This window comes from Muscardinus avellanarius (genome assembly GCF_963383645.1).
Source record: "Muscardinus avellanarius genome assembly, chromosome: 13".
NCBI classification, from domain to species: domain Eukaryota; kingdom Metazoa; phylum Chordata; class Mammalia; order Rodentia; family Gliridae; genus Muscardinus; species Muscardinus avellanarius.
Window position 1 is genome coordinate 82127370 of NC_137799.1, and position 25858 is coordinate 82153227.

Sequence of the window (25858 nt, forward strand, 5' to 3'; positions counted from 1 at the left end):
AGTTGCAGAGGGCCTCACTAAATAGCTGAGGCTGTCCCCAAATCATGATCCTCTGGTCTCAGCCTCCCAAATGCTGGGAGCCTTTTTCAAAAACAAACAAACAAAAAAAAACAAATAAATAAATGGCTGTGAATGTAACTTGGAGCTAGAATGTCCCTGGGTTCAATCCCCCATACCAAAACAAAACAAGAAAAATTAAACTTAATTTCCTAAAAATTATAATTTTCTCTTTGTTTTAAGTCTGGAAATCTTTAAAAAGTATTAGGGCCTAGGATTCATCCCAGATATTCTGACTTAAGTGATGAGATTGGTAGGGGACTTGACACTGGGAAATTTAAGGTTGCTCATATGATTTTAATGCAAAGCCAAATATACGAATATATATGAACTGCCTTTTTGTGGCAATCAGTGACCCCTAACTCATGTCAGAGCAGAGGTGGCCTGACCCACCTTGGGGAGGTGGGAGCAGTAGTCAAGGTGCTATCTATGGTGCTAAAATATTGTTGCGACAAATTTATTAGTAGTAACCACCATAAGAATTTATTGTTAAACATGATAAAATCTTCTACTGTTAAATATTTTATATTGAGAGAAATAAATATGCTCAGTACAGAAATACTGTTGTGTGGACATGATAACTTACTGAAGGAGACATTATCACTTACTGAAGGAGAGGATTGAGAGGTACGATGACACGCGGATAGGAGAAGATAAGGTAGAAAGAGGAAACAGGACACACTACTGTTCGTCTAGACATCAGGAAAAATCAAAATAATTATGATCAGTGCTCTTAAAAACTTTGCATTTTAAAAATACTTTAACTAATAATGATATACTGGATTTTTATATTTTAATTTATTATTACTATTATTACTATTATTTTGCAGTGCTGGCAACTGAACTCTGGGCCTCATGCACGTTAAGCAGGCACTCTACCACTGAGCTATAGCCCTGGCTCTGAATATTATTTAAGTTTAAATTATTGGAATTAGAGCCAGGAGTGTTGGCACACGTTTATAATCCCAGTACTTGGGAGGTTGAGACAGGAAGATTATAGGTTTGAAGTGAGCCTTGGCAACTTAGTGAAGCCCTCTGGAACTTAGTGAACCCCTGTTTCCAAATAAGAAATAAAGTTGAGTTGGGAGTATAACTTAGAATAATTTAGAGAGCCAGACGTGGTGGTGCACGCTTGTAATCCCCGTTCTTGGGAGGCTGAGATAGGAGGATTGCAGGTCTGCAGCCAGCCTCAGCTACTTAGTGAGGCCCTCTGCAACTTAGTGAGACTTTGTTTCAAAATAAAGAATAAAAAATTGAGCTGAGGTGTAGCTCAAAGGTAGAATGCCCCTGGGTTCTGTCCCTGGTATCTCAGGAAAAAAAGAATAACTTAGAGGTCGAATGCCTCTGGGTTTCATTTCCAGCATCAAAAAAGAAAACAAAAAAGAAAAGAAAGAAAAATAAGTAAATTATTGAAATTTTTAAAAACTGGATAATTTAATTTTCATCTAAAACTTGAAAATATCAATATTTAATTTTATTTTTCTGCTCAAAAGCACAGAATAGACACCTTGAAAGAACCTATTTTCAGAGGGCAACATCTTCATATTATACTATTTAATTCTACCACTGAAGATTTCTAGTTGGTACAATTATGTAAGTGATAAGAATGAGTTCATTGGTATCATGGCTCTAAAATGCCTGATTACTAACTTTCCTTCCCTCATTACCACAAGTAAGTTCTTTAGTCAGTGATTTCTTATTTTCCCCATGATCTGAGGACCTACACTTGCTTTCTCAAACTGCTATACGTTATGCTCATCCAGCAACAACTTTGTAATGAAAGAGTTAAACAAATCCTACAAACTTTCTCCAACTTAAGACTCTTCTCAGAAACAGAGCAAATGTTTTCCTGAGAGAATGACATTATAAAAATATAAACCTGGTCTACTGACCTGACAACAGCAAACATCTGAACCCCACCTTGTCATCAAATTACTCAGAAACACGAAGCCTCTTTCTTGTGTAATTCCAGAATTCCCAATGAAGCAATGCTATGTGTGTGCACACAAATCTGATAAATTACATAGAGACATCTTTCGGAACCATCATGTTTCTGGTCCTCTACAATCATTTGGGAGTTAAAAGCTTTATGCTAGACTCACAGGGACTGGGGCTGTGCAGACCCACAGGCTATTTGAAGAGTTAATGGGGTGGGAGGATCCTTCATCCTTAATTAAAATCACTCAGGAGTACACTTTACTTAATCAAGCTGTATGAACTTGGACCTTGAGTTTATAGCTTTGGAGAAAAGGAGACTATATACCTGCCCCATAATTTCTTAAATATCCCATGCTTCAGAAAAAGAATTTCAGATAAATCCCATTTCCCCCTAAATGAAAGTTCAGAGTTTTGACTTTGATTATATCACAATAAAACAGGATCTAGCTCTCAGACCTTGACCAAAGTTTATCCTTCATCTATATAGAAATTCAATGAATGGATCTCTTAGATTCAAGTCTTTTAGTGGATGCAGGTCAAGGTATTTTAAAAACACAAACATCCAGGCATGGTGGTGCATGCTTCCAATCCCAGTACTTGGGAGGCTGAGATAGGAGGATTGCAGGTTAGAGGACAGCTTCAGCCACTGGTAAGACTTTCATCAATCTAATGAAATCCTGTTTAAAAATGAAAATAAAAAGGCTGGAGGTGTAGCTTGGAGGTAGAATTCCCTCAATTTCCAGTAACACACACACACACACACACACACACACACACACACACACACACACACAGCAGCAGCAGCAGCAGCAGCACCAGCAGCAGCACCAGCAGCAGCAACAGCAATGAAAACCCCCAACAAATATCACCATCCTCATGATGGGTGACCCACCCCTTCTTCTAGGACTGTTATTAGTGAGACAAGACTTCCATCTCCAAAAAACACCTTCAAAAGCTAGTTTGCTATCAACACAATTATCAACACAATTAGAATCTTTTTAGCATAGCTTCCTTGAACTTCTGATATTTCCAATCTGTAGACTGCATGCTCTGGGAACCTTCCCATTTACTAACCACTTGCAATGCAGGCTCTGTAGAATTTAGAGGCAGTAAGACAGAAAAAAGCTTTGAAAGAAGTACTTTGGATCTGTTCGCTTCAGTGTCAGGAACCCAGGGGGCTGTTGCAATAGTGAACTTAAAACATCTTCATCTCTGGCAGATCCCAGCATCCCACATGGCTGGCTCTGCTACTAGCATAGTTCTACAGTAAAATTCTTTTCTCATCAAATGATCTCAAAACTTGCATTCTCTAAGGAGCCATGTTTCTTATGAAAGTAAACAAAACAGAACTACTCCTCTGTAACCACTGACACTATCAGAACCTACAGACACCGGGCAGAGGGCGATGGCATGAAAGACTGCATAATCGTGGTCACAAAATTGGATCTTGCCTGGATTTCACCTGAGGACCATTGGGTCTGCCCTGTATCACTGGATCTGTAGGTTTTTGTTTTGTTTTGGTGGTACTGGGGTTCTTTGAAGCCCTTCTACCTCTAAGCTACACTCCCAGACCTATTTTTTAATATATGTTTTTTATTTGGAAATAGGGTCTCTTAAGCCAGCGCAGCTGGCTTCGAACCTGCGTGATCCTCCTGTCTCTGCCTCCCAAGCGCGGGAATTACAAGCGTGCGCCACCATGCCTGGCGTGGATCTGTAGTTTTGTACTTTCATACAATTCTAGAAAACTGTATTATGTCTAAGGTCAATAAGCTTTCCATGGCTTGAAAAACTTCTTTAGAACCTGTTCTTCCTTGAGCTTTCAATAAAACTTAAATATTAAAATAGGTCCAGTAGAAAAAAAATACCAATCCACAATTTGAAAAAAAAAAAACATGCTTAGTCACCATTGATACATCTTAAGATAAAGACCAACAATAGTCCATCATACAATTCATAAAATTAAAAATATTGAATAAGCCGGGCGTGGTGGCGCACACTTGTAATCCCTGCGCTTGGGAGGCAGAGACAGGAGGATCGCGCAGGTTCGAAGCCAGCCGCGCTGGCTTAAGAGACCCTGTTTCCAAATAAAAAAATATAACATTTGTCTGGGAGTGTAGCCCAGAGGTAGAAGGGCTTCCAGGAACCCCAGTACCATATATATATATATATATATATATATATATTGAAAACAGTGCCAGGCAAATCACCTGGATCCTCAATTGAAACAGTGTTGTCCATCCTTCTAATGCTGTCTCCCAAAACCTTACCCTCATTAAATGCTTCCCTAAGGCCATTTAGTTGAAACCCTCGAGCACCTCATTTCTGCATAAGCTCTATCCTTAGGAAGGAATAGGCTTCAAATACAGGGGTGATTCATTACAAGGACAGGGAAAGAACCAGATGGGTGAAAGGGCCAGAAATACTCTGATTAAAGTAGAGATCTCAGACTGTTCTGTGCTACTGGCTATGATGTGGAAACCAGCTGCCCAGCCACAACTTCTGCCCTATTCCCCAGGAGGCTGGGACTGATGTGCAAGAGACAGGATGAGGATGTCTCTACTCAGGATTTCTAAGAAATGGTGCATTGGTTCATCCTATGCCACTCCTATGAAGTCGGGACACCAGGCTACATGGCTGGTCCCAGGTACCCTAAATAAACGGTCTGCATTCTAAGGCTACACTCTACACAGAGTATGGAGGAACAGAGCAGATTGTCTTCAGATAAAACACTTCATGCCAACACAAACTACATTCTCTTGTTTCTCAATTATTCTCCCAAACCAAAGGCTACTGGCTCTAGAAGTTCTAGAAATGGGTGTGAGGGAGGGGTCCCCAAGTCCTGCCTTCCCATGGCTACAGAAAAGAACAAAGATTTGGAACCAGAGATCAGTTGCTTGTCTAAATAGGTAGTGGTTCTGGTTTCATGACCGCTCAGTGACCCTGGGGTACATTCTTGCAGTTTCTCAAGAATCAAGTTTCTCCAGTTTTGTGGAGTAATGTTAGCTTAGCAAATTCAAAGGAGATCTTGATGCCTTCAAGACCCTGGTCCTGGGCTTTTCAAAGGCCTATTGTTTCTCTGCGGGCCTTCTAAGTTTGCTGTGCATAACTAGATATGTAGCCTTGGCCCCACGTCTTCCCTAGATGCAGGCATTTCAGGGACAAACTCTCTAAGATGTGAAAAAAAACAAAAACGGGCTAGACTTTACGTTTCCTCTGGGTCTGCTGACTCACTTCATGAAGTCAGTGGTGAGCCCTAACTCACTCAGCTACAGAGAGCTTGGGCAGGAATTATTACCCTGTGGCTGAGGGCACTTTCCAGCTGTGCCCTTCCTCGCTGCCCATCCCTCTTCTAAGGGATTCATTTCTATCCTTTTCCATAAACCTGGTGGGGCACACTTCAACCCAGAAATTTATTCATTCCAAATCTATTAGACATCTATTGTGAGCCAGGTTTTTGGAATGTTTGCCTTCCTTGGGCAATTTCAGGTGGGTTGGAAATATTATGGGTCAATTTTTAGTTTCCTTTAATTCTCATTTAACTTATAACTAGGGAAAACATATATCTTAGCCTTGGTTTTTGCCTGTGGTGTTGGACTCAGAGTGCTTGACTACCCAGAAAAAGCAGCCTGGTGTCCCACATTCCCTGGTTCTTTGTGAGAATCCCTGGCCACACAACTGCATCAGTGGTGGCTCTCCTCCGCCACCTCCAATAAATCCAGAGAAACACAAGCCAAGCTTAATTCACAAAGAAGGATGTACAGTCCCAGACATGCGTCAAATGTTGACACACACTAGAACCTCTCACTTCTGAAATCTTGAATCACAGCCCTCTACTCTTTGACCACCACTTCAGATCAGATCAGGCCCTTGAAGCTCAAGAATTCCTTGGCTTCCCTGAAGCACCCATTGTTCTGCAAGTCATTTTCCCTCCTAGCTTCATTTTCTTTTGACGCAGCTAGACCCTGCGCCCTATCATTTTAACATTCTTTCAGCAAATATTCCTTTTACTTCCTAGTGTCTGTCCATCTGGACACCAGAAGCTGTCAACCCAGGATTGATCCTACTCTACATAAGAAAGCCCCAAGGCAACTGCAGAACACTTTAGATTTGTGCTGCTGCTCTGTTAGAGATTAGAATTTCTGTAATCTTGCCAGGTGTGATGGAATATACCTGTAACCCCAGTGCTTAGGAGGCTGAGACAGAAGGATCTCAGGTTCAAAACCAGCCTCAAAAACTTAGTAAGGTTCTCAGCAACTTAGCAAGATCTTGTTTCCCAAATAAAACTACAATAGGGCTGGGGGTGTAACTCGGAGGTAGAATGGCCCCTGGGTTCCATCTCCAGCACCACATAAACGTAAAAAAAGAATTTTATAGACTCAACAATACTCTGTTCTCCCTCAATCTCAGTTTCAAATTAGTTTCACCTTATTCATTATTGCCCTCAACAACTTTATCAACTTTCCAGCCTAGCTTTGTTGATCTTGGTTTGTCCATCAGAATGAAGTTCAATATTCTTACCCACTGTCCATCTGCCTCTCTTGAGATCTTCCCATGACCTTGAACTCGCAAGCTGCCATCATTGGGTACCAGTTTCCCTTGTCCACCTTGCCTAAGTGGTTATATATAGATTTCTTACCCTTCTCTCTAATACATCAGAGAAATATTATTCAAGTGTTCAATCACAATCCCTTTTGCCCCCTCATCCCAGCTGCCACAAGATTTAATAATTTGTTTGATGCTTATCACTTCACACCTCCTACATAGTTCTGTTGTGCAATGTATCTGGGGTTGCCTGGTGTCTGTCCATATCTCTGCATTTGCCACAAAACACTGGGCTCTGAAAAGTCAGGAGTTCTTGCTCATTTTTGTATGCTTAGGGTACTGAGAAGTCTTCAGAAGATATTCAAAGTGGTTGGCTGTACTGATGGAAGCTCCACCGACCCAGGGCTGGGTTTTCACACCTCTACCCAGCCCTGTCAGATCAGAATCCCCACTGATTTCTGTAGCATTAGCTTCTGAGATGTGTTTTTCTCAAAGTGCATGTAAATGGATGCTCAGAGACTCCCCAGCAGCACTCACTGGTACAAAGCTCAGGAGTCTTGAGATATGTGCAAGAACCGCACCCCATCTCTAGTTGGCCTAATTCCCCAAACAAATGATGAGACACCACGGCCTTCATTTTGTGAATCTGCTCAGGAAATGAATGCAAGGCCTTAATGACTGACTTCGGGTTGGTGGTAGGGGCAGGCAGAAGGTGGAAGACCAACAAAGGAAGAAAAGAAAGCATTAAGTTTGCGCTGGGGTCATTAGAGCTTCAGCTGAGAAAGCAGACAAGTAGGCAGCTGGGAAATGTGGACAAGCTCTGGCAGGATCATACCTCAATTTGGGAACTCTGGAGCCTTCTGACTCCGCATTCCAAAACCAATGACTCTCTATAAATTCATAAAATTCCAGTAAACAAACAAACAAAAAAATTCCAGTAAACATTTGTTTGGGATTGTAATAGCTCTTCTCTCTCTCTCTCTCTCTCTCTCTCTCTCTCTCTCTCTCTCTCTCTCTCTCTCTCTCTCTTTTGGTGGTACTGGGGTTCCTGGAAGCCCTTCTACCTCCGGGCTACACTCCCAGACCTATTTTATATTTTATTTGGAAACAGGGTCTCTTAATCCAGCGAGGCTGGCTCTGAACCAGCGCGATCCTCCTGTCTCCGCCTCCCAAGCGCAGGGATTACAAGCGTGCGCCACCACGCCCGGCCAGTAATAGCTTTTCTCTTATTGATGAAGAAGATGGAGAATTTTTTTTAAATACTTTCAGATTAATTCTACTTGACGGCCACTGCCCTTCTTCTGAGCGTGGGTATGAGCAGGTGTTGATGAGCCACACTTCTGTGTTCTGTGTCCACACAGCTGAGGAGGTCCCATTCATTCCACCTGCTCTCCAACGCCCTCAAATTCCTGGTCACCCCCATAGACTTTCTAAAACTTTCCTGTGCATTCCAATCGCCTAGTGTTCTTGTTAAAATGCAGACACTGACTCAGTAGGTCTGGAGTGTGATCTGAGAACCAGGATTTCTGACCTGTTCCCACCAACGCCAAGGCTATTTGTCTTAGGACCACACTTGAGTAGAAGGTCCTGATCCTCCACTAATAGACCCCAAGTATGTGTTAGTCAGCCTTCTGTTACCGTAACAAATATTTGAGATAATTAAAAGAGGAATGGTTTATTTTGTCTCGCACTTTTAGAGGTTTCATTCAATGACTGATTGGCCGTGGTGCTTTAAGACTGAGGTAGTACAGCACACCATGTCAGTAGCAACTGGTGAGCAACCACTCAGTTTGTGATATCCAGGAAGCAAAAGAAGAGAGAGGAAGAGACCTTAAGGACACACCCCAATGACCTAAAGCCTCCCATTAGGCTCCACCTCTTTTTTTGTATGTGGTGCTGGAGATTGAACTCAGCGGCATCCTACCTCCAAGCTACACCCCCAGCCCTATTTTTTATCCTTAATTTTTGAAACAGGGTATCACTAAGCTGCAGAGGGCCTTACTAAGTAGCTGAGTCTAACTGCAAACTCAGATCCTTCTGTCTCAGCCTCCCAAATACAGAGATTACAAGCATCTGCCACCACACCCAGCTTAGGCTCCACCTTTTAAAGGTCTCACTACCCAGTGACTTAAAGTTGGGGACCAAATCTTTAATAAATATTTTATTTTATTGCAGTACTGGAGATTGAACTCAGGAGCATTCTACCTCTGAGCTACATCCCCAGCCTTATTTTTTAGTCTTTATTTTCAAACAGGGTCTCACTAAGTCATAGAGGGCCTCACTAAGTAGCTGAGGCTAGCAGCAAACCTGTGATCCTCCTGTCTCAGCATCCCAAGTACTGGGATTACAACCATGTGCCAACATACCTGGCTCTGAAAGACATTTTAGATCCAAATAATAGTGGAGCATCTCTTGGAGACAAACAAGGTGCCCTATTAGTCTATAAGAAAAAAGTATTAGAAATTTGTTTATGTTAACTTTATCTAAAATATGAAATCTAAACAAATTCAGTTGCCTTTCCTGGGGCCCACTGTTATATGACATCTATCAGGTTGTGTGAAAGGAATCCTGGGGAAAGGGTGGAAATAAAATCCTGCAACTCAGAGGGGTAGATACACTCCTGTGTTCATTCCCATCCAGCTTACCACACCATGCTGACATGTGTATGTTGCAAAATTTATGGAAGACATTATTTAGTTTCAACTAACCTAACCCTTATAAAATGTACCAAAGGCCAAAACAATGCCAAGAAAATGCTAATTAAAGATGACATTAAGAATCCACATCTGCCCATCAAATTTGGCCTAGAAATCTGAAGTTCTAATGGGGATTATTTGGAATATAGATATATAGTCATGTTCACTGATGATCTTGATGGCATATTGTACCTGGAAATAGTAGTGTGTGCATGTGATTTTAAAGGAATAGCTTCTACCTTGGAGAGCACATGTAAACACATTATTTTACTAACAGGATCACAAGTGAATTTTGGAGACTACTGTTCTGTACTGCCAACATGGCTTCCTTTACCAGAGAAAAAACATCCTCACATCCATTGTTCAACCCCCAGTACACCCTGCGTTCAATCTGTGACCCCATTCCCTGCCATCAAAGCAGTACTGTAGCCAAAGCAGTAGTAGAGAGAGCCAGCAATCCCAGATTCAAATTCCTGCAAGGGTCAGGGAGGGATCACAGAATCGTAGAGTGGGAAGAATGTGAAAGAGACCAGAATATAGCACCCCAAATTTTGACTGCAGAAGACCGGAATATGGCATCCCAAAATATGCCTCTTTGGCATAAGGATTATTTTAAGCTGCTTATTTTGAGAAACTGCAGACACGGAAGTTCTGGAAACAAAGTAGAAGTTTTCCATTTTCCTATAAAGGAATCTGTATATGGAAGTCCCTCCTGCTCTGTACCAAGAAGGAAGGGGCGACGCTTACCAATGGAGCGGGCACGGACTTCAAGCTGTGTGCCCAGCTCCAAACTCAGTTATTATGATTCTCCCAAGTATCTCCCTGACTGGATTCCCCCAGCAGCTTTCTGATCATTTCTATGACAACTGCCATCTACTCCAGTGGCATGATCCCAACCTCCGCATTTCTCATCTACGATTATGGTCCACTTTGCCTTCACGCCTTGTAAGATGTAGAGAACAAAGCAGAATTACTCCCTTGATGTGTGGTGCGACCAGTGCAGAACAGAACAGATTATCATGTCCTTGTTTCCAGATAGTATGTCTCTACTGATATGGCCTGTGCCATTTAGCCACTAACTTCCCTATGTCTTACTGGTGTTAGCCCTCTGCAAAAATCTCATTTATAATTCTAGATTTATCTACTAGGCTGGGGGGCGGGTAGACCCTAAGTTGTTTGATTTGATGTATTATTCTTTAGAATTGCCTTCTTTTATGCCTGCAGTGTATTCTTGTTGTTTTTGTCTTCCTAGCATCTATTTGGCCTTTTTTGTAATAGTATCTATGTCTTTTACATGCAGTCTTAGTGGTACTACAGCTGGCCTTTCCTTGGCCTACTAATTAATTGCCTAGGATATGCTAGCCACTCTCCCCTCTTAAGTCAGGGACTCAAGAATTGAAAGCAGATAGAATAGCTACATCATGAATTCCTGCTAACCAGAATCCCAGCGCATCTTTCCCACAACTTATTGGTTCCAACTTTTCTTTCAATTACATGAGTTCCTACTGCTGCTATAACAAATTACCCCAAACTTCATGGCTTATAACAACACAGGTTAAAGGCCTAACATTCAAAATATAGAAGAAATCTCACAACTCAACAACAGAAAGACAAACAACCCGATTAAAATGATGTCGGACATTTCTTCCAAGAAGATTTGGAACAAAGAAAGCCAGGCGTGGTGGGGCAGGCTTGTAATCCTAGCATTCCAGAGACTGAGCGAGGAGGATGGTGGTCCACGGACAGCCGCAGCTACTTAGTGAGGCCCTCTGCAACTCAGTGAGACCCCGTTTCAAAATAAAAAATAGGGCAGGGGGTATAATTCGGAGGTCGAATGCCCCTGGGATTCACCGCCAGACCCCCCCCACACACACAAAAATGATTTGGAACAAAGAGCACATGAGAAATGTTCAACATGTCCTATAAATGCAAATCACCAGTGAGGTTCCACTCCACACCCACTAGGACAGCAATAATGTACATGTGTATTGTGGCACTGGGATCAAACCCAAGGAAATCCAACCACCAGGCTACACTCACAGCCCTATTTTTTATTATTTTTATTTTGAAACAGGGTCTCACAAGGTTGATGAGAATCTCACTACTTGCTAAGGCTCCCCTCAAACCTGTGAACCTCCTTTCTCCCAAGTACTAGAATTATAGGTATGTACCACCATGCCTGGCTAATAACTTTTAAACCCAATAGAAAATTACAAGTATTGGTAAGGATGCGGAGAAATTGGAATCTTGTGTGTTACTGATGGCAATGTCAATTGGTTCAGCTAGTATGGAAAACAGGTTGGAGGTTCCTCACAAAGTTAATTACCACATGACCCCAAACAACTGGAAACAGGTATTCAAATTACTACATATACATGTCTGTTCATAGCAGCACTACTCACAATAACCCAAATATAGAAATAGCCAAATAGCTCTCAATAGATGAGTGACTAAAGAAGTCACGACACACACACATACAATGGAGTATTTTTTTAGCCACAAAGGAAACTGAGTCCTGACCCAGGCTGCAATATGGATTAACCTCAAAATATTTATACTAATAAAAGATGCCTGACAAAAGGTTACATACTGCATGATGCCACTGGTATGAAAAATCCAGAACAGGTAAGCCTACAGAGACAGAACACAGATTATAGGCTAGCCGAGGGAGGAGGGAGGGGAAATGGGAAGCAACTGCATGGTATGTATGACATTTTGGGGTGTTAAAACTGCTTTGGGACTACACAGAGTGGTGACTGGACAACATTTTAAATGTTTTAAATGTCACTAAGTTGGTTGCTTAAAAATGGTTGATGTTGTTATGTGAGTTTCACCTTGATGAAAACATAAACACAAATTTGTTCTCTCACAGTTCTGGAGGTTAGAAATCCTGAAACCAAGGAACTGACAGGACTGAGTTCTTCCTGCAGGCCCGAGGGGAGATCTATCCCTCACCTTTTCTAGCTACTAGAAGCTACCTGAGTTCCTCGGCTTGGGGCCTCTTCCTCTGCCTTCAAAGCCAGCTGCATCTTCAAATCCCTGTCTCTCTGAAGTCTACTGTTATAATCTCCTCCCACTCTGACCTTTGTAAAGACTCTTCTGAGTACATTAGCTCTACTTTGTTTATCAAGGACATTTGCCCCACTTCAAAATTCTCCTCCCATTTACAAAATTGCTTTTGCTATATAAGGTAACATACTCACAGGACATTTGAATATGTCCCCACAAAGTTCATTCATTTGTTGAAAAGTTAACACCCAAATCCATATGCTAATGGAATTTGGAGGCGGAGCCTTTGGGAAGTAATTAGGATTGGAGGAGATCCTGAGGATGGGCCCCCTTCCCGTGATGGGAGTAGTGACTTGGACGAACAGGAAACCACCATGCTGGCTCCAGCTCACCATGTGCCCCACCATGTTACAATGCAGCAAGAAGGCCCTCACAGTCCGGGAAGGTGCTAGAGCCACGTGTGCGGACTTCCCAGCTCCCAGAACCACAAGCCAAATAAGCATCTATTCTTTATGAATTACGTCATCTCCAGCAATAGAACATGGATGAAGACAACAAGTGTCAGGGTCCAGATGTGAACATCCTCAGGAAGCGGCTGCTTTCTACCCCAAACCAGATTACTTCAGTAAATTCCCTTTCTTGCTTAGGTTAGCTGGTATCTCTTTCTTGTAACCACAGACCCTCAATGAAGAAAAAGCTTTCTAGTTTTCACTTGTATCCTGAATGAACAGGGACATGAAAGTAGCAAGCGGTATTTGGTGACTTCTTGAGCAAACAGAAAATAATTAAGGAAGTCTATAGGAATTTATGTTTTGCCCAAGAAATTTTATGCTTTCTCTAAGAACAAGGATGCCAGGTGGAGCAGGATATATCTAAAGGCTGAGAAGAAATGGAAAGTCTAACCAAAACTTTTCTTAAGCAGATAGAGACATCAGATGAGATTGCATAGGGAGGAGGAAGGACACAGGAAAGTGGATTACGCATAAAAATCTAAGCTGGGGGCGTGTTTAGTATATGCAACACTGAAGTTGCTAGTCACCCCTCTTAGTCAGGTTCACCCTCCTACTAAGTCTAAGCAGGTCACCTCAGCCCCAGGAAGTCCTTCCAATATTCCCAGGCAAAATTAGCAGCTTTCTCTATTCCACAAATGCATGTTGAGCCCTTACCGTGCTGTGCTGAATGCTAACAGTCACGGTGAATTCTTCCAAGGAAACATGCTTTCATTGTCCTCTCTCTGCCACTACTCTAAGTGCCTGGTACACTGTGTGTGTGTGTGTGTGTGTGTGTGTGTGTGTGTGTGTGTGTGTGTGTGTGTTCTGGTAGGGGTGGGGAGTCACACAGTAAGAAAAGCCAAGTTCCAGAAGGACTAAAAGGGAGGAACATTTGTTTTCGATATGGGTATTTGAAGGCAACTTCATTTTTATTTTATTTCTATGATTCTTCGATATAGTTTCACAAATCCAGCTCAAAATCATACAACTTTCAGTTGCCCTAAAGATCCACCTAACTCAGTATCTGTTATAACCAGTTTATCAAACCCTGGCATTGATTTTCATAGGTGCATTTCTTACAAGCCCCACTGTCCTTGGACCAATAAACACCCCATGCCAGGGGCTGCTGAACGATGTGAAGAGGCTCAAGGAAATGAGTTGTTTGACTGACCGCTTTAAACCAACTGTTAGCATTGACCTTTGATTTGACCTAAAATTTTTACTCATGCAAAATGGAGTTAGGTTTTCTTTTATTAGGAAGCCAGAGTTCCTGGAAAGGTAAAGAACATTCTTTTTTCAGATGAGATCTCAGCGTTCAGGCCATCACATATTTTATCCTCAAAAGCTATATAACTATATAGCATGAGTCAATCTTGTCATTATAGGTATATGTTTGTTGAGCTGGGAAGGGGATATTTGCACAGAGAGTAGCTGAATGTAGCTGTTGCCTCCTCCCAGGTTCTGATCCCAGTCAGTACACACCAGCAGGGTGTAGTTCAGCTAAAGCAACACTGATAGCCAGAGGAGCCTTTAGCACACAGTCCCTGGATTTCAATTATGACCTTTCAGAGTTATTGCCTTCGATACCAAGAATTTACCTACCTAAAAAGATGTCCTACAAACTGTCTTTTATAACCAGGAAAACATTAATTAAGAGCAAATCCAAGCTGGGTGTGGTGGCACTTGCCTGTAATAGAAGTACCTGGGCTGGGCGTGGTGGCACATGCTTGAGAGGCGGAGATAAGAGGATTGGCGCAGGTTCGAAGCCAGCCATGCTGGCTTAAGAGACCCTGTTTCCAAATAAAATATAAAATAGGTTTCGGAGTGTAGAAGGGTTCCATCCCCAGTACCACCAAAAAAAAAAAAAAAAAAAAAAGTACCTGGGAGGCTAAGACAGAAGGATAGCAGGTTCAAGGTCAGCCTTAGCTACTTAGTGAGACACTCCCAGTTTCAAAATAAAAAGGGCTAAGAGTATAGTTCAGAGGAAGAATGCCCCTGGGTTAAATTCTCAGTACAAAAAAAAGAATAAAATCAATATCCCATTTCCCCCTCCAAAAGACAGAGAAAGCAGCTCAATATCAGCTGTCAACTCAGCAGATACCCCACTACATCCCTTAGAATTTCTAGTTAGTTCCTCATCGATGTCTCCCTGTAAAATAAAGTTTTTAGTGTGCTGCTGGGGGTTGGGGGGTCACACAGTGAGAAAAGCAAAGGTCCAGAAGGACTAAAAGGGAGAAGTATTTGTTTTAGACATGGGTATTCAAAGCCAACTTCATTTTTATTTTATTTCTATGGATTCTTCAATATAGCTTCACAAATCCAGCCTAAAATCATACAAATTTTTGACACCCTCCACGCGCCAGCCCCACCAGCGCACACACACAGGCTTTCCACTGAGGGAGGCTGATGTGTCCACATGTTGAGGGATCCCAGCAACATGACTAGAAACATATGTGGTGAGCGTCTGCTCTCTATGGCCCATGTGTCATGAAACCATCCTCTCTGCTGCTCTGCTATGAAGATCATGCCATTCCTGCCAAATGTCCCATATTTTCCAGGACATCCCTGATGTCATACACTCTGTCCCACAAGTCAGCTCACAGTGGTCCCAGACACACAAACCGGCCTCAGCGCATAGGGCAGATGTAGCCCAGCACAAGGCGAGGGAAGTAATTTTTTTTTTCTTGCAGGTCTGAGGATGAAACCCAAGGACATTAGACCTCCAAGCTGTACCCCCTGCTCTGTTTATTATTCTTTATTTTGAAACAGGGTCTCACTAAGTTGCGGAGGGCCTCACTAAGTAGCTGAAGCCGTCAGCCTCCTGAGTGCTGGGATTACAATTGTGGGCCACCAGGCCCTGCTGGAAGTAATCTTAAAAGACCCATTAATTCACAGGACGAACAAAGTAGCTTCTAGGTCACACACATTTAAACAAAACACAACAATGTGCAAACTTATTAGGAAGCTACTATTCAATACATTCTCCATATCAGCTCATTTTCAAGAGGACTAAGAAATGCTAGAACTAAAGTACATCTTAGACTTAATCCCACTTATTTCTCCATTGCCAAGGTATCCTAATAAGTAAAAGTGACATGTTTTTAAACACAGAAACATATTTTTCACACATGAAACATATTTCTAAGAATTTCAAAGCACTACTGCCACAGGCTGGGAGCATAGACAGTATACCAGGCCTGGCTTCTGGGCAAGAGGTTCTGCTTTCTTCCCTAGGAATAAGAAAATGTGGCTCTCCTTGAAAGAATCTGTACTCCTGAAGTCCCTCCTGTGTGGCAGGGACAGTGAGTGCCAATGCTGCTTGCTCTAGGAGCTGAGCCTTGTCCTCAGGGAGGCAGACATAGCTCTGGAATGCTGTTTGCTCAGGACAGTCACCCACTGTTTACAGGGACAACTGTACCAGGCACGCCCTTCCTATGGCCCACACTTCCCCCCACTACATAAACCTCCTCAGTGTTGGGCCCTCCTGGTCATCGGAAAGATCTGTCCTTGCTCCCAGATCTTTAAGCATCTGGCTTGAAATCCATAATGCCTTCTTCTCTCTCTCGTTGACACCAGAGGGAAGAATAATGCAGGCTTTAAAACTGAAGGTCCCTGGATTAAAGTTCTGTCTCCTCCTTCCCTCACTCTATTATCTTAGGGGAGTCTCACTCACCTTTATTTTCTCACGAGTTAAGTAACAAATATGAACAAGAAATATCTCATCTCAGTTTGTTGAGAGGTGGTATGATTCATGTAAAACATACAGCCCAGTGATATGTAAGATACCAGCATATTTCAAACGCTCTCTGATCTAACATGTGTGTTAAGAGCTATTCCCTCCAAGAATTCTATTTCCTTGCTCAAAAACCTTCTTTGGCTTCCCATTCTAGCAGGATAATTCCAAAATTTCACCCATGACACTCCAGGTCCCCTGCTTTGCAGATGAGTTATCTCCCAACCCCTCCCTCACTCTAGGTTTCTGAGCTACTTTGGCTTCCTGTTCATGTCCAACACCTTCCCATCTCAGTCAAAGGGTGCTTTAACCCATCACCAAACATGTAAAGCAGAGACTGTAAGCCAGACACTGTCTGTGAATGTGTTCACCCTCATGGGCTCTTAGTTTGCTTTTATCAGCTATAAAAATTGGGAGATTTTGCTGAGCGTGGTGGCACACGCTTGTAATCCCCACGCTTGGGAGGCAGAGACAGGAGGATCGCGCAGGTTCGAAGCCAGCCGCGCTGTTTCCAAAGACCCTGTTTCCAAAAATAAAAAATAGGTCTGGGAGTGTAGCCCGGAGGTAGAAGGGCTTCCAGGAACCCCAGTACCACCACACACACACACAAAAAAAAAATTGGGAGATTTCAAAAACAAAAGTAGATTTTTAGACACTCAGGAAATCCAGGGCCTAGCATTTTGGGACTACCTTCCCTGGTAGCAACTTGTGGAAAACTGTTCTAAGCCTAAAAACTATTGGTTAAAGGATTGATGTGCGACTTCCGGGAAGATGGCGACCGAGAAAAGCGGGGCTTAAGAGCCCCGCTAACAACAAATCTCCATTACCACAAAATCAGCGCCTTTCATAGCCAGAAAACACCATCACCAGTGAAACAAAAAGTCACCAGGCTCCAGAGAGAAAGCGGACTGAGAACAGAGCCACAGAGGAGATACACTGGCCTCACGCCCTAGGACGCGGCAGACGCGACAGCAGCGCCATACTGCCGGCGGAACCGGCGAATTCACGGGACGGCTACAGCAAGCCAAGGTGAGACACTGCGGAACAGCCAGGCGGGATTTCTCCGCGCAGAGAGCATCTAAAGCTCCCAGTGGCCGAGCTCAGCACACGCTACAGGGATTCAGAGTGGAAATCAAAACCAAGAAGAAAAACACCAGCCCCACAGCCGAGGGCGTAGCAGCGGCGCCATATTGCCACTGGCGGCAGCAGCACCGAATTCAGCGAGGCCAGTACAGCTACATCTGCGTACTCAAGAACAGTGAGTCAAATTGCGGGCCACAGAGGAGAAATCCCAGTACTGTACTCCCTGGGACTTGACCCAGTGGGGGAGGGGCGGTGGCAGAGATATCACACCATAGGAGAACGTGCAACCTGGCACCCCCCACAGTCTAAAGCAGCCTCTATCGACTCTCTGGGTCGGAGACTCTGTGCTACAACCCAGTAAAGGAGTAGTGGGGTCTGAGATACTACTGACTCGAGATCCAGAACACCTTAAGTAAAGTCATAGTGACCCAAGGGAAGAACCCAGAGAAGGCACAAACTTCCTAAATCATGGGAAAGAGGAATAATACTGGAGCAATGAATGCCCACAACCCCACAACATCAGAACCCGATAAAACAGAAAATCAGAGATTTCTAGAAGATCAAATCAGGAAAATAACTGTAGAAATAATAGAGGTGCTTTGAAAAGAACTCAGAGAGAGCCAAAAAGAGATAAAGGATGCAATTAATGAAGTAAAGGCCTCAATTCAAAGCACAAACAAAGGATTAGACCACATGGAGAACAGAATCTTGCTCTTAGAAGATGGTAATTCCAAAAATAAACGCAGAGTTTCTAATCTAGACAAAAATATCCGACAGCAGGAATCTGATATTGAAGAAATATGGGCCCATTTTAAGAGAGCTAACCTAAGAATAATTGGAATAGAGGAGGGAAAAGAAAGTGATACCAAAGGGATCAACAATCTCTTCAAGGAAGTAATAGCAGAAAATTACCAGACATAGAGCAAGAGGTCGATACACAGGTCCAGGAAACTTATAGAACTCCCTTTAGACAGGATCGGAGAAGAGGATCCCCATGCCACATAACTGTCAAAATGACCAATGTGGAAGCCAAGCAGAGAATCTTAAAGGCAACAAAAACAAAGGGCCAAGTGACACTCAGAGGCAAACCAATTAGAATCACTCCAGACTTCCCAAACCAAGTCATGAGAGCCAGAAGGGCTTGGAGTAACATATTCCAAACTCTGAAAGAAAACAACTTCCAGCTAAAAATTTCCTACCCAGCAAAACTTTCTATCAAATTAGATGGAAAGCCGGGTGTGGTGGCGCATGCTTGTAATCCCCGCGCTTGGGAGGCGGAGACAGGAGGATCGCGCAGGTTCGAAGCCAGCCGTGCTGGCGTAAGAGACCCTGTTTCAAAAATATAAAATAGGTCTGGGAGTGTAGCCCGGAGGAAGAAGGGCTTCCAGGAACCCCAGTACCACCAAAAAAAAAAATTAGATGGAAAAATAAGAAGCTTCTATGACAAACAGAAACTGAAGGAATTTATGTCTTCAAAACCAGCGCTAGAGAAAATACTCAAAGAGATTAACTACAAAGAAGAAATAGGTAACACACACCAGAACCAGAGAAACAAGATTTTCCATCCAACAGACAACTAAGACTGGTTATCTGTGGAGATTCATTATTTATGTTAGTCTTTTACCTATCTCTAAATGGTATTGTTTGCCTTTATTGTTGTTAATTTTTAGGATTTCTAGTTGGAATATTAATATACCTTCAGATATAGCATTTTGAAATATTTTATCCCATTCTATTAGTAACTGTTAACTCTGTTTACATTGTCTTTGGATACACAATATTTTTTTTTTTAGGGAGTCTGTATACTCTTCTGTTGCTTGTGCCATTGAAATCATAACCAAGAAATCACTGCCAATTTCAATGTTGTGAGGTTTTATGACCCAGATTTTCTCCTAAAAGTTTATAATCTTAAGATTTATATTTAGGTCTTTTATCTATTTTTAGTTAATATTTGTATATGGGATTAGGTAAGGGTCCAACTTTATTCTTTTCCATGTAATTATTATGTTTCAACAATATTTAGTTAAAATATTATTATTTCCACCACCAAATGTTCGTGGAAACCTTGTCAAAAATAATTTGACAATATAGGGAAGAATTTAGCTCTAGGCTTTTATTTAACTCCAATGGTTTATATATCTGCCTTTAGAATAGTACTACACTGTTTCAATTATTGTAGCTTTATATGGTTTGAAATCAGAAAATATATATCTTCTAGCTTTGTTCTTTTTCAAGATCGTTTTGGGTATCTAGAGTCCATTTTCCATATTAGGATAGATTTTTTTTTCCTGAAAAATAAATATATAAATATAGAATAGTTTCACCTAAAAAAATAGAAAAAAATATTCTCTGGTAAGAAAGAAAGTAAAAAGAAATATTGAAATGTTATCTTTAAGTTATCAAAAGCTTGGTATCAGACAAATGAAACTGTTATGTGAGATTATCATTTTTAATTTTGGATAAATTGCTATAATACTAGATGTCAACCACTAAGCCAAGCATGGGAGGGAGGGATGGGGAGAGAATGGGGTTGGGTTCGGGTGGGACTGACTGGGCGATCTGTGCATGTATGTCTACAAAAGTTTGTATCCCACTATGATGTATGAATACAGTGCACCAATAATAAAAAAAAAAAAACTAATGCATGTGTATCTATGTTCATAGCTGCATAATTCACCATAGCCAAACTATAAAACCAGCCAAGATGTGCATCAAAAGATGAATGGATTACAAAACTGTGGAATATGCAGACAATGGAATTTTACTCAGCCATTTAAAAAAACTCAATTACATCATTTTCAGGGAAATGGATGGAACTTGAGGACATTATGCTAAGTGAGATTAGTCAGTCACAAAAAATAAGAAATAAGATCCTTTTCCTAATATGTGAAAGCTAAGGAGAAATGGGTCCTAGGAGGAACACTAGATGAAAAAGGAAATCCTATAGAGGAGCAAACAAGACAACCTAAATGAGGGGATAGGAAGGGAGAAGAAGGAAATTCTCTAAAACACACAATGTACTTAAACATATCAAAGTCAACCACTAAGCCAAGCAAGGGAGGGAGGGATGGGGAGAGAATGGGGTGGGAATTGGGTAGGGGTTAAATCAGTGATGTGTACATGTATGTACACACAAGTTTTTTACCCCAATAGGATGCATGAATATAGTTCACCAATAAAAAATTAAAAAATGAAGTTGGACGCCAGACCCCTGGAGAAACCGGGCCCAGTAAGACGCTGGGTTCTGGGCGGGGGTCGCACGCGGGTCTCACCAGATGGGGCCCGGGTCGCGGGACTCTGGGCCCCAGGCCGAACTGCGAGTAGCACGCCAGACCCCTGGAGAAACTGGGCTCAGTAAGACACTGGGTTCTGGGCGGGGGTCGTGCGCGGCATACACCAGCCGGGGCCCAGGGTCCTGGGCCCCGGGCAGAACTGCACGTAGCACGCCAGACCCCTGGAGAAACCGGGCTCAGTAAGACGCTGGGTTCTGGGCAGGGGTCGCGCACAGGGCACGCCAGCCGGGGCCCGAGTTGCGGGACTCTGGGCCCCGGGCCGAACTGCGAGTAGCACGCCAGACCCCTGGAGAAACCAGGCCCAGAACAGAAAAAGATAAAGAAAAATATCGGAGAGGAGGTAAGAAAGCCATTATGGATGTCAGGACACTGGAGATGCAGACAAAACTTATCTAAATGCACTGGAACTTATGGAAAAATTTGCCGTGAAAGAGGACTGCTATTTCTCTATATTGTTAGGAATCTCAGACATCACCTGTAAGGAGAGAGCTTAGCGGAGACCAAGGAGAAATGCGGTGTTGAAAGAGTTCTCTGCGATGGTGGTGGAGACTTGTATTCAGGAGAAGCAGAAACCGGATCCTACCAACTTTATTTTTTTGGAGAAATTACACCAAATGTCAAATGCTACCATCACGCATGCTTAGGAACACTGGACAACATTCAGAGTGGAAAAAGAGCCTGGGAAGGATTTGAAACGGTGGAGGCAGTGGCAATGCCAGTGGCCAATACTCAGGGGAGGCAGAGATCTGATACATTACACCTGGAACCTTTGAAATAATAACCACAGAGACAGTGATTGGAACCTGCTGAGGGGTTAGGTGGGCACCGGGGCCAGTGGCCGACATCGGAGCTTGCTGTGAGGCAAGGCCACTACTGAGGCCTCCGTGGCCGGGATTGGAACCTGCCGAGGGGTTAGACCGATGCTGGGGCCAGCGAGGCCGGCATTGGAGCCTGCCATGAGGCAAGGCTTGTGCTGGGGCCTCCGAGGTCGGGTCCGGAACCTGCTGAGGGGTTAGGCCGGTGCTGGGGCCAGCGAGGCCGGCATCCGAGCCTGCCGTGAGGCAAGGCCGGTACTGGGGCCTCCGAGACCAGGATAATAGCCTGCCGAGGGGTTAGGCCGGTGCTGGAGTCAGCGAGGCCGGCATCGGAGCCTGCCATGAGGCAAGGCCTGTGCTGGGGCCTCCGAGGATGGGACCGGAGCCTGCCGAGGGGTTAGGCCGGTGCTGGGGCCAGCGAGGCCGGCATCAGAGCCTGCCATGAGGCAAGGCCGGTACTGGGGCCTCCGAGGTCAGGATAAGAGCCTGCCAAGGGGTTAGGCCGGTGCTGGGGCCAGCGAGGCCGGCATCGGAGCCTTCCGTGAGGCAAAGCTGGTGCTGGGGCCTCCGAGGCCGGGATAAGAGCCTGCTGAGGGGTTAGGCCGGTGCTGGGGCCAGCGAGGCCAGTATCGGAGCCTGCCATGAAGCAAGGCCGGTGCTGGGGCCAGCGAGGCCGGCATCGGAGCCTGCCATGAAGCAAGGCCGGTGCTGGGGCCTCCGAGGCCGGGATAAGAGCCTGCCGAGGGGTTAGGCTGGTGCTGGGGCCAGCGTGGCCGGCATCGGAGCCTGCCGTGAGGCAAGGCCGGTGCTGGGGCCTCCGAGGCCGGGATAAGAGCCTGCCGAGGGGTTAGGCCGGTGCTGGGGCCAGCGAGGCCGGCATCGGAGCCTGCCATGAGGCAAGGCCGGTGCTAGGGCCTCCGAGGCCGGGATTGGAGCCTGCTTTGAGGCAAGGCCAGTACTGGGGCCTCCGAGGCCAGGATAAGAGCCTGCCGAGGGGTTAGGCCGGTGCTGGGGCCAGCGAGGCCGGCATCGGAGCCTGCCATGAGGCATGACCAGTGCTGGGGCCTCCAAGGCCGGGATCGAAGCCTGCCGAGGGGTCAGGCCGGTGTTGGAGCCAGCGAGGCCGGCATCGGAGCCTGCCTTGAGGCAAGGCCGGTACTGGGGCCTCCGAGGCCAGGATAAGAGCCTGCCGAGGGGTTAGGCCGGTGCTTGGGCCAGCGAGGTTGGCATCGGAGCCTGCCATGAGGCAGGGCCAATACTGGGGCCTCCGCAGTCAGGATAAGAGCCTGCCGAGGGGTTAGGCTGGTGCTGGGGCCAGTGAGGCCGGCATCGCAGCCTGCCGTGAGGCATGGCCGGTGCTGGGGCCTCCGAGGCCAGGATAAGAGCCTGCTGAGGGGTTAGGCCGGTGCTGGGGCCAGTGAGGCCGGCATCGGAGCCTGCCGTAAGGCAAGGCCGGTGCTGGGGCCTCCGAGGCCAGGATCGGAGCCTGCCTTAAGGCAAGGCTAGTACTGGGACCTCCGAGCCCGGGATAAGAGCCTGCCGAGGGGTTAGGCCGGTGCTGGGGCCAGCGAGGCCAGTATCGGAGCCTGCCATAAGGCAAGGCCGGTGCTGGGGCCTCCGAGGCCGGCATCGGAGCCTGCCGTGAGGCAAGGCCAATACTGGGGCCTCCGAGGCCAGGATAAGAGCCTGCTGAGGGGTTAGGCCGGTGCTGGAGCCAGTGAGGCCGGCATCGCAGCCTGCCGTGAGGCATGGTTGGTGCTGGGACTTCCGAGGCCAGTATCGGAGCCAGCCGAGGGGTTAGGCTCGTGCTGGGGCCAGTGAGGCTGGCATCGGAGCCTGCTATAAGGCAAGGCCGGTACTGGGGCCTCCGAGGCCAGGATAAGAGCCTGCCAAGGGGTTAGGCCAGTGCTGGGGCTAGCGAGGCTGGCATCGGAGCCTGCCGTGAGGCATGGCTGGTGCTGGGGCCTCCGAGGCCAGGATCAGAGCCTGCTGAGGAGTTAGGCCGGTGCTGGGGCCAGCGAGGCCGGCATCGGAGCCTGCCGTGAGGCATGGCTGGTGCTGGGGCCTCCAAGGCCAGGATCGGAGCCTGCTGAGGAGTTAGGCCGGTGCTGGGGCCAGCGAGGCCGACACTGGAGCCTGCCATGAGGCAAAGCCGGTACTGGGGCCTCCGAGGCTGGGATTGGAGCCTGCCGAGGGGTGTGGCCAATGCTGGGGCCAGCAAGGCCGGCATCGGAGCCTGCCGTGACGCAAGGCCGGTACTGGGGCATCCAAGGCCGGGATAAGAGCCTGCCGAGGGGTTAGGCCGGTGCTGGGGCCAGCGAGGCCGGCTTCGGAGCCTGCCGTGAGGCAAGGCCAGCATTGGAGCCTGCCGTGAGACATGGCCAGTGCTGGGGCCTCTTAGGCCGGGAATGGAACCTGCCGAGGAGTTAGGCCGGTGCTGGGGCCAACGAGGCCGGCATTGGAGCCTGCCATGAGGCTAGGCCGGTACTGGGGCCTCCGAGGCCGGGATTGGAATCCTGCCAAGGGGTTAGGCCGGTGCAGGGGCCAATGGCCAGCATCGGAGCCTGGCATGAGGCAAGTTCACTCCTGCGGCCTCCAAGGCTGGGACCAAAGCCAGCTTAGGGGTTAGACCGGTGCAGGGGCCAGCGAGACCAGAACTGGGGCCTCCCATGAGGCAAGGCTGCTGCTTGAGCCAGCGAGGTCTGGATCAGTCCACTGAGCAGCCAGGCCACTACTGGGACCATCAAGAGTGGGATCGGTACTTGCAACGCAGCATGCACAGAGAAATATCGCAGAAAATATAAATCAGACGCTTCTCTTAATCAGCAATAACTAGGAGGAAAAGGGCAACAGGAAGAGGTTGAGCTATAGAAAGGGCCCTATAGTGAAGCAACTAATGTGACCAATCAGAGGGTATGTAATACTGGGGGACGGAGCCTCTTTAAAACGCAGGAGGTACATAAACAAATGTATCAAAGTAAATCACCAAAGAAGCGTGGGATGGAGGGATGGGGAGGGAATGGGATGGGGGCTGGAGGAGGGCTAATTGGATGATGTGTGCTTGTATATCCTCTCAAGTCTTGTACTCCAATGTGATTGATATATGACTACAATGCACCAATTTAAAAAATAAATTAATAAAATAAATAAATAAATCATTAACATAAAAAATAGGTCTGGGAGTACAGCCCTGAGGTAGAAAAGCCCCTGGGTTCCACCCCCAGTACCACCAAAAAAAAAAAAATGAAGTTGGCTCGCTTGCCTTCTCCCCTCTCACCTCTTCTAGACCAGAAATAAAGTCTCAAGAACATTTTTCATCCTGTACATGGCCTGGTAGCAACTACTGGCCTCACCTGAATAGAGGCCATTGCTACAGCATCTCACACAGATCTTGAGAAAGCTCGATCAGGGGATCCGCAACGGCGTAGATCCCCCATGAAGTATGTATAGCATTCCTTTCTTCAAAAAATTATTTTAAGATTATTTGGATCAATATGTATAATTGAAATTTTATGTATAAGCATCATAACTAAAACTGATGGGCAGTGGCTTGTGAGAGACTCATGCAGCAAAGATTTTTTCCCAAGGATAAAGTTTGGGCCAAAGATTAAGTTCAAACTGACCTTAGTTTGGGCCAGTGTATAAGATTAAGTTTAAGGCAGCCTTGTGAAGTGAGACAAAGCATACTATGATTATTTAAATGTCTGACACCTTGCCCTGAACTCTGTAAAAAATAAAACTTTTCCCATCCTTGGAGTTCCTGCTTGCATGGCTATGCCCTTGCCTTTCTGCCAAAAAAGAAAATATAAAAATTGTAACAAATCCTGAATAAAGCGGAGAAGTTTGAACCTGATCTCGTGTGACAGATCTTCTCTCATTTGACCTCGGCTCTTCTCTCACCAACACATGAACCTCAACTCATGCTAGGGCTGGACCCCAACAGGCCATCCTTTGGGAAGAGGACACAGCCTTCTCCAGTTTACCCCAGTCACCACCCCTCCCTACAGCACTACACCAGCCCGATTTACTCACTATCTTACCTGCATGACCCTCTAAAGGCATTTGAGTTTATAATCCATGCTCTAAATCTTACTAGTTCTTTTGTGTGTGTGTGTGTGGTGCTGGGGGTGGAACTCAGGGGCCTTCTACCTCCATGCTACGCCTCCAGACCTATTTTATAATTTATTTGGAAACAGGGTCT

The 25858-nt window shown here is 45.3% G+C and overlaps 1 protein-coding gene across 1 annotated transcript in view; it reads right to left on the reverse strand.

The window, feature by feature from the left end:
- Positions 1 to 25858, reverse strand: part of LOC308272354 (guanine nucleotide-binding protein subunit alpha-14) — a gene marked incomplete at both ends in the record, with an annotated part of 196267 nt that overhangs the window by 136727 nt on the left and 33682 nt on the right. The gene's annotated exons all lie outside the window — the stretch shown is intronic.